Source organism: Triticum dicoccoides, chromosome 1A, assembly GCF_002162155.2.
Source record: "Triticum dicoccoides isolate Atlit2015 ecotype Zavitan chromosome 1A, WEW_v2.0, whole genome shotgun sequence".
Classification (NCBI taxonomy): Eukaryota; Viridiplantae; Streptophyta; class Magnoliopsida; order Poales; family Poaceae; genus Triticum; species Triticum dicoccoides.
The window spans coordinates 158,399,887-158,410,211 of NC_041380.1; positions in this window are offsets into that span (position 1 = coordinate 158,399,887).

A 10,325-nucleotide genomic window follows, 5' to 3' on the forward strand; every position below is an offset into this window, starting at 1 on the left:
CGACAAATATTCAGGAACCTACGAGTAATTAGCAACCAGATTATAAAATCTGAAAAGAAAAAGGCCCATAAGAGAGCCCACGCATGATCATAGCCCGCTAGCCCTCTGCCATTTCCTTAAAAAAAGGCCCAGACATGATTAACGTGTGATCTGAGGCCATTAGCACTATCGGCGGCCGGCGCCTCCTGCCCTTCGTCCTCGTGAAGTCGATTAAATTAGGGGACACCAGCTGCGCGACAGGCAAATCATCATACATATACACTCTGTCAATTCTCTAGCCGTTCAGCTTCAAGGTTAGCACTACCGGATGGTTGAGATGCGGATGGCCCCTGCTAGGGTTTGGCGAAAAAAGGGCGATGCCCAGCCGCCGTCACCGTACACGTCCTCCGTCAGCGAGGACGGCACCAGCGCCGCTCGGGGAACCCATCCCCGGGGCGGTCATCTTGCGGCTCCGTCCGCCCATGCAGCCTCGTCCGCCCTTGCGGCCTCGTCCGCCATGTCTGGGAGTCTGAGAAGTCCTTCCCAAGAATCTGATGTGTGCAGGAGAACGGAACCCCAATCAGATGGAGGCGGCTATGCAAAAGGAACAACTTTGGTAGGGGATCGTAGGAGCAATCTTGATCCAGCAGGCACACAGTTCGATCCAGGCGGCTCTGCCAAAAATCCTAACACTACGACACCACAACTAGTGCACAATACTGCAACATCTGAAGCATTGGCTTGTTTGGTGTGGAACTGTAGGGTGATTGGGGGATCCAGGACAGTCCGTGATCTTGTATCACTCAATCAAGTGCATCATCCTCAGTTCATATTCTTGTGTGAAACGAGACAAAGAAAAGAGAGAGTCAGACGTTTATGTAGCCGGCTAGGCCTGAGAGGCTATGCCGGAGTTAGCAGTGAAGGCTTCAGCGGAGGGCTAGCACTCTTCTGGGATGACAAGTTGCATGTCGAAATACAAGATCTCAATGAACGTTATATTGATGTGCATGTTGGCTTTGCTCCGGGTACTGTTTCATGGAGATTGACGTGTGTATATGGTGAGCCAAAGGTGGAAAATAGACACCTCATGTGGGACACTCTCCGTCAACTGAAAGCTAAATCTGCTCTTCCGTGGACAGTTATGGGGGATTTCAATGAAGCCTTGTGGCAGTTCGAACACTTCTCGTTTTCCCGTCGCGCGGAATGGCAAATGGAGGCATTCAGAGATGCATTGAATAGCTGTGATTTGGTCGACCTAGGCTTCAGAGGCGTACCTTTTACTTATGACAATAAAAGGGGAGGGAGAAAGAATGTAAAGGTCAGACTTGATCGCGTTGTGGCGGACAATAACTGGAGGGATATTTTTGCAGAGGCATCAGTTGAGCACATAGTGTCCTCATGCTCGGACCACTGTGTGCTGCTTGTTCATCTCCAAGCTGAGCAATTAGTCCAAAACAAAAGGAGATGCAGACAGTATGAGCTGTTCTGGGAAAGGGCGTCTGATCTGCCCGAAAATATTGAACATGCATGGGCAGCAACGGGTGACAAGAGCGATCTGGGCGCTATCCAGGGCTGCTTAGGTAGTGTGATGAAGTCATTGCAAGCTTGGAGCTGCCGCAAGTTTGGAAACATTCTTCGGAAACCCGAAGATGTCCGGTCTGAACTAAATAATCTGCTGTTGCATGGGGCGGACAGTAAGGAGGTACGACAAGTTTCAGACAAATTGAATGAGCTCCTATATAAAGAGGAAATGCTATGGTTGCAACGTTCTAGAGTTAGTTGGCTGAAAGAGGGGGATCGAAATACAAAGTTTTTCCATCGAAAAGCTGTGTGGCGTGCAAAAAAGAACAAAATTACCAAACTTCAAAAGGCCGATGGGAGCTGGGAATCCTCACAGACCGGGCTGGAATTGATGTCCACGCAATTCTTTCAGAACCTCTTCATGCGGGATCCTAGCTTGAACCCAAGTGACATCGTCGATTTGTTTGAGAAAAAGGTCTCTGAGGATATGAATGAAACCCTGTGCAAAGAGTTTTCTGACATGGAAATATCGGATGCCCGGTTCCAAATTGGGCCGTTGAAGGCTCCGGGTACGGATGGGTTCCCGGCTAGATTCTATCAGAGGAACTGGGGAACAATAAAGGAGGAAGTCATTGCAGGTGTCAAGTTATTTTTTGCTACGGGTAACATGCCAGCTAATATCAATCATACTGCAATTGTCCTCATTCCTAAAGTGGATCAACCATCAAATCTGCGAGAGTTCCGACCTATTAGCTTGTGCACAGTGCTCTACAAGGTGATTGCAAAATGTTTAGCAAATAGATTAAGGCCCTTCCTAAGTGATATAATCTCAGTAAACCAAAGCGCGTTTGTCCCTGGGAGACTTATCACTGATAATGCACTAGTAGCCTTCGAATGCTTTCATTTTATTGAGCATAATACAAATCCGGGGAAGAATTTCTGTGCGTACAAAATTGATCTGTCAAAGGCATATGACCGTGTGGACTGGGGTTTTCTTGAGAATGCGATGAAAGGCTTGGGTTTCTCTCACCGGTGGATCAGTTGGATCATGTCATGTGTGACCACGATGAGCTATTCTGTAAAATTAAATGGAACCTTGTTGGATTCGTTTACTCCGTCCCGTGGTCTCAGTCAAGGCGACCCCTTGTCGCCATTCCTATTTTTGTTTGTTGCAGATGGCCTTTCAGCTTTGCTTCAAAAGGAGATCAACAACAAACAGATTGAGCCCCTGAGGATATGCCGTCGGGCCCCTGGTATTTCCCACATGTTATTTGCGGACGACACCATGCTATTTTTCAAAGCAAAGACTGAGCAAGCTCGAAGGGTGCAGCAGGTGATTAATACATACACACAAGGTACATGCCAGCTGGTCAATGTTGATAAATGCTCTTTGATGTTTGGCAAGTCTTGCCCGGCTGAGGTACAAGAGGAAGTAAAAGCTATGCTACAGGTCACACAAGTAGAGTTTGAGCCCAAATATTTGGGTCTCCCTACCCCAGAGGGTCGTATGACCAGAGGAAAATTCCAAAGTATCCAAGAGAAGCTATTGAAGAGAATGGTTCAGTGGGGAGAGTACTCTAGTGGCGGCAAAGAAATCCTTATTAAGGCAGTAGCACAATCCTTGCCAACTTTTCTGATGGGGGTTTTCAAACTTCCTGATGGGCTGTGTGAAGATCTTATGAAAATGATAAGAGAGTTTTGGTGGGGTGCTAGCAAGAATCAGCGACGCACACACTGGATCTCATGGGATTGTATGATCAGACCAAAAAACCGTGGGGGAATGGGATTCCGAGACTTGCAACTTTTCAATCAAGCTTTGCTTGCTAAGCAGGCATGGAGGTTAATTGAATACCCCAATAGCCTTTGTGCCCAAGTACTCAAGGCTAAATACTATCCTAATGGGTTGTTGGTAGACACGGTATTCACAGGCAACGCTTCGTCAACCTGGAAAGCCATTGAGTATGGTCTCGAACTGCTCAAGAAAGGGATTATTTGGCGCATTGGCAATGGAGCAAATGTCCGGATATGGAGAGACCCATGGATTCCCCGTGGTCCTTCCTGTCGACTCATCACTCCTAGAGGTCGGTGCCGCCTCAGATGGGTTGCCGAATTGCTACATACTGACGGAACATGGAAATTGGGACTACTACAACAATTTTTTCACCAAGCTGACATGGAGAAAATTGTGAAAATCAAACCGTCGCAGCGGCTCGTCTCGGACTGTGTAGCATGGTTCCCGGACAAACGTGGCTCCTTTTCTGTGAAGAGTGCGTACTCCCTTGCCTTACAGGAGAAAATAAGTGCAAGTGGCCTTGGTGCCTCCAGTGTCCGTCCGGATGGCCGACGACCTGCGTGGGATTTAATCTGGAGGAATCCAGCTCCACCTAAGGTACACATCTTTGCATGGAAATTGGCACATGAAGCCCTGGCTACTGAAGCGACCAAAAAATCTAAACACATGCAGAATGAGCAAGCATGCACCATCTGTGGACATGTTATAGAGGACGCCCATCACGCCTTTGTCCGCTGCCCCCATGCTGCTGGACTATGGAACTCCATGAGAGAAATCTGGGACATTCCAGGCGAGGAAGAAATGCATGATACGGAGTCGGAGTGGATCTTTCGTCTCCTTGAGAAACTGAACGAGACACAGCGAATGATGGTTTTGATGATTCTCTGGCGAGCGTGGCATGTGAGAAATGAAGTTACACACGAGAAACCGGCGGTTCCAATCAAGGTCTCTCGACGGTTCCTCGCTAGCTATGCCATGTCCCTGTTGTCGCTACAACAACACCCAGACGCAGACCCCATCAAAGGTAAACAGGTGGTCGACTACTTCGGCGAGCCTGTGCGGAAGCAGAACCCCATATGTCATGTGGAACATTGGACACCTCCGGTGGCTGGCTGTGTGAAACTCAATGTCGACGGTTCCTTCCAGCCAACTGACGGCACGGCTAGAGCGGGGATGATCCTACGTGACCACCTGGGGGCTGTAATGCTGGCAGCGATAAGAGGGCTTGGGAATTGTGCGGACGCCCTGGAAGCCGAGTTGGCAGCAATCCATGAAGGAATTACGCTGTCTCTTAATTGGACTGAACTAGATATCCTTGTGGATACTGACAGCGCTGATGCGGTGCAACTAATTTCGGCAGCCGGAAAAGACCGTTCAGCACACACTCACAAAGTAATGGAGATCAGATCAATACTGTCTCAAGAAAGAAGGATTCAAATTATGAAGATCAAGCGGAATGTTAATGTAGCTAGTCACACTCTCGCTCATATGGGACGTACACAACAGCGTACTGCTTGCTGGTTGCGTTCTCCCCCGGACGAGATTGCGAGCATTGTTGTCGCTGATTGTAATTACATTTCCTGATGAATGAAATCCTTTTTCCCGCAAAAAAAAGGTTAGCACTACCGAGTGTCTACTAATCCCTCTAAATTCTCACTTTATATCTGTTGAGATTGCACATTCAGTTTTAATTATTTTGATGGTGTGATCTGCAATGCTAATTCAATTTTAATTTCCTTTGATTGCTTGATCTATGATGTGGTAATGAAGACAAAAACGCGGCCACACTCTATAAAAATTAAATCAGTTTTTAGGTATGTTATTTCGAGATCTCAACCCATTGAAATTGTTAATAAGGCTAACGTGGAAGTTACCAATCCAAGTGTGGTAGGAGATGTTCTGTTTCCATGATAATATTCGTAGATAGAGAATTACCTAGCAACTAGGTTATCTTTCGATGAAATTATTTATATTTTGATCTTATTGGCAGTTGTGGAGGCAAATTTAAAATAAATTTAGCTATGTTTTAATAGTGCTGAAACAAAACATTACTATACCTGGAAACCTTTTTTTTTTGCATTGCATGATTTGGCTTGGCACCTCTTATACCTAAATCCTGGCTCCGCCCCTGCCTCCACCCATCGCGTCGGAGGCTAGCAGTGCTAGGATGCCAGGCCAGCCGTTATCCCGAAGCGTTATTTTTTCCTTCACGACAAATCAAAGAGGGCCAGCCGTTATCCTTTAGTTACATCTTTACTTGCAGTTGGTTAGGTGTCTGTTAGCTAATAACCGAAGCACCCCCAGACCATATAAGTGTTATGATGGCCAGCGATTTTGCTGAGCCGGTGTGAAGTATGGAATCCGAGTGTTCCATTTCAAAATAAAATAAAATAACAGTGGACGTTTGATGATAAATCAATCTCATACTATCAAATTACTATTTGACCAATCATTCCCTCCCAGAGAGAGCTCAAACCTTAGAAAGATATAAGCTCAAAAGGTATCTGAATATCCCTTCATTCTTTGGTAGACGTGTAGGAAGCAAAAGCAAGCACACACCGAGCTGAAGTGGGCCAGCTACGAGGGAACATGGGGTCTGGCCCGTACTCCCAGTTGCTTCTTTTAACAATGTTGTATATGTACCCCTAGAAAAACAATTTTGTATATGTGTCTCAATTTATTTATTTTTGGATATTGGCTAAATCCAGATCTCGTCTCTGACCAGCACATGCTGCACATGCGTGACAACCTCGGGCGCCGGCCCGATTGCTCTCAGTGATGGCCATCGACGGTACGATTTGGTCTCTATAAGTGAAAATGAGCTGACTATCTTGGGTAGTCGGAATGTTGGTGAAATGATTGTAAATACAATGTGGTATTTATGATGGAAGAGACGAAAATTAGTTCATAAAGAGAAAACCCAAGACGTCAACCAGATTTCTATGGAGATTCATGCTATCACGTTAAACTATGTTATGACCATATCACCGAAAACTACTATAGAAAGAGATGGATGGATACTACCTCCAAGGGAGTTTGTAAAACTTAATGTGGATGCCTCTTTTGATTATAACCTATTTAGGGGCACGACCGGCGCTGTTTTGAGGGATGATAAAGGAAAACTCATTGCAGGGGGGAATTGGAGAATTGATTGGTGCATGAATGTTCTGACAGCGGAAGCTTTGACGCTCAGATATGGTCTATCCCTTGCTGACAGGACAGCTGCAACCGTATTGTTATTAACTCAGATAACCTGGAGGTCATTGAAATCATAAACAATGGAGGACGGACGACGAGTACAACGGCGGCAATGTTTGACGATTGTTATCTTTTGGCTTGTGATTTTCCCATATACTAGATTCGAGCATTGTAATAGGGAAGCAAATAAAGTTGCCCATGAACTTGCTAAGTTAACTAAATTTTCTTCAACTTTTGGCTGGTTTGAGGATCCTTTGAGTGAAATTGTACCCCACTTCATAAACGATGTAATTGTTATTGAAAATGAATAAAGATATTTTTTTCAAAAAAAAAAAGAATGTACCGCTCTCAAGCCTCATGGCCATGACGTCCTTGTCATAGCTTAGTATGTGTATGTTGTGAGCTCAAGGCGAGGCGGCCGACGCAGGGCCACGATGTCCTCACCGTCTCTCGTTCTGTTGCTAGACCGGGGTGAGGCGGCCGTCGCAGAGATACGACGTCTTTGTCGTCCCTCGATCTGTCCTGAGCTTGGGACGACGCGCCAGTTGCTACAGGGCCGCGACATTAGTAACTGATTCTACAGATTGGGTCGGGGGCGGTGCTTATTATAGTTGTAGTTCCCGTTCTTGTGTTCGAATCGATCTCCTGGCCGTTGCAGATACAAGAGAAGGAAGGAAACATGCAGAAGAAAAATGAAGAAACGCTCGATAGGACAAAAGTGTACCGCGGGTTGGTTCTAAGAAAGGCCAGGGACTTTTCTGCAAAACATGCGTGGTGGACCAGGCCAGGTGAGGCGTTTGAAACTAATAAAATTATCTAAGCGAGACGAAACTAAGAATATCACCTTGCTTTATATGTAGGTAATAGATATAAATATCATTATTCACATCAGTTATCTTGCGGACGTGGCAGTGGTCAACACACCACACTAGCTGGTCCGAGTAGTTCTAGGCTCCATATAACCTCCAAAACAACCATGTATGATAGAATTAGAACTCAAATTTCACTAAAAAGAATTAGAACTCAAATATGCACTTTTAGTACATGATTAACCTAGCATTTAATATATTTTTTTGAAATTCTAAAGCCCGAGCAGAGCCGCTGCTAAACAAAAGCATGACATGACAGAGTGATGCAAAAAAAGCACCGATTGTTTCTTTTTTTGTGAGAAAAAGGAAGATTATCATTCCTCAAGGTGGCTTCTCAGCCGTGGCCAAGCTTACAATAGAGTCTATCCCCGAATGGAACCAAACAGCGGTTCGGGGAGTTCTATGGCCATATGTGGCAAGCTCATGACTAGGCTTATTTTGTGAACGACAACAAAGAATAAAAGAGATCACCCTTCCTGTAGATGCCGCCAGCCTTCTAATCTCCTCAATGGTGCTACGGTGCACTGAGCGGTCCTCTGAATGTGATGTGATCATAGTCACCGCCTCCACACAGTCCATCTTCACCGTGATTGGCAACTCTGTCCGGTGCAGGGCTAACTCCAGCCCCTCCTTGCATGCCGCTAGCTCTACTGCAAGTGCATTATCGCATGCACGAATTTCCCTGCATGCACTATATATTATCTCTCCCCTCTCATCCCGAAGGATCATGCCTCCTCCTGCCGAGCCCAATGCCGGGACAAAGCTACCATCTGTGTTGAGCTTCGTTCGCCCTGGCGCCGGTGTGGTCCACCTCCTCTCCTCCTTGGGCGCAGCCTGAACATACGGATGTGACCGCAGAGCAGTCACTACCATCTTTCCTTTCATCATACCACCGCAGGGGTGCTGCTGGAGGCATAAGCAACAAATTGACGTACCACTGCAGGAAACACCATGAAGCTTTAGTTGGAGGTGGCTTCTTCTTGTGCGTGATTTCATTGCAAACATGCCAAATCCTCCACATGGTCATGAGCACGATTGAGGGAGTCCTGGATTAAGGGGTATCCGGACAGCCGGATTATATTCTTTGGCCGAACTGTTGGACTATGAAGATACAAGATTGAAGACTTCGTCCCGTGTCCGGATGAGACTCTCCTTGGCGTGGAAGGCAAGCTTGGCAATACGGATATGTAGATCTCCTTCCTTGTAACTGACTCTGTGTAACCCTGGCCCCCTCCGGTGTGTATATAAACCAGAGGGTTTAGTCCGTAGGACCAACAACAATCATACCATAGGCTAGCTTCTAGGGTTTAGCCTCTCTGATCTCGTGGTAGATCAACTCTTGTACTACTCATATCATCAAGAACAATCAAGCAGGACGTAGGGTTTTACCTCCATCAAGAGGGCCCGAACCTGGGTAAACATCGTGTCCCCTGCCTCCTGTTATCATCCGCCTAGATGCATAGTTCGGGAGCCCCTACCCGAGATCCGCCGGTTTTGACACCGACATTGGTGCTTTCATTGAGAGTTCCTCTGTGTCGTCATCATTAGGCTTGATGGCTCCTTCAATCATCGATAGCGATGCAGTCCAGGGTGAGACTTTTCTCCCCGGACATATCTTTGTATTTGGCGGCTTCGCACTGCGGGCCAACTCGCTTGGCCATCTGGAGCAGATCAAGAGTTACGCCCCTGGCCACTAGGTCAGGTTTGGAAGCTTAAACTACACGGACGATATCCGCAGAGACTTGATCTTCGATGGATTCGAGCCCCTGCCGAGTGCGCCACACAGTCATGATGAGCATGATTTAGCTCTACATGGGACAATGTTCAGGAGATCGCACCGGCAACCGCTCCGACCCTCAATTCGGAGCCAATTGCGCCATCCATGGACGGGTGGATAGACCCCACCACAGAGGCCGTATCCTCAGCGGCGATCGAGCTGAGTATCGACCCTACCCTTCACGGGAGCCGTGACGCCGAACTGCCAGATTCTTCCCCGGCCACGGGCTCCGAACCGCCTGCGCCCGTGCCTATCGAATCCGACTGGGCGCCGATCATGGAGTTCACCTCCGCGGATATCTTTCAGCACTCGCCCTTCGGCGACATACTGAACTCATTAAGGTCTCTCTCCTTGTCAGGAGAGTCCTGGCCGAACTATGTTCGGTAGGATTGGGATACGGATGACGAAGAAATTCGCCGCCCACCCACCACCACTTAGTAGCCACTGTCGACGATTTGATCGACACGCTCGACTTCGACTCTGAAGACATCGACGGTATGGACGACGATGCGGGAGACGAACAGGAACCACTGCCCACAGGGCACTGGACAGCCACCTCATCATATGATATATACATGGTGGACACACCCAAAGAAGGCAATGGCGACGGGACAGCGGAGGATGACCCCTCTAATGACCCACAAGTATAGGGGATCTATCTTAGTCCTTTTGATAAGTAAGAGTGTCGAACCCAACGAGGAGCAGAAGGAAATGATAAGTGGTTTTCAGCAAGGTATTCTCTGCAAGTACTGAAATAAGTGGTAACAGATAGTTTTGTGATAAGATAAATTGTAACGAGCAACAAGTAACAAAAGTAAATAAAGTGCAACAAGGTGGCCCAATCCTTTTTGTAGCAAAGGACAAGCCGGAACAAACTCTTATAATAGGAAAAGCGCTCCCGAGGACACATGGGAATATCATCAAGCTAGTTTTCATCACGTTCATATGATTCGCGTTCGATACTTTGATAATTTGATATGTGGGTGGACCGGTGCTTGGGTGCTGTTCTTACTTGAACAAGCATCCCACTTATGATTAACCTCTATTGCAAGCATCCGTAACTACAACAAAAGTATTAAGGTAAACCTAACCATAGCATGAAACATATGGATCCAAATCAGCCCCTTACGAAGTAACGCATAAACTAGGATTTAAGCTTCTGTCACTCTAGCAAACCATCATCTACTTA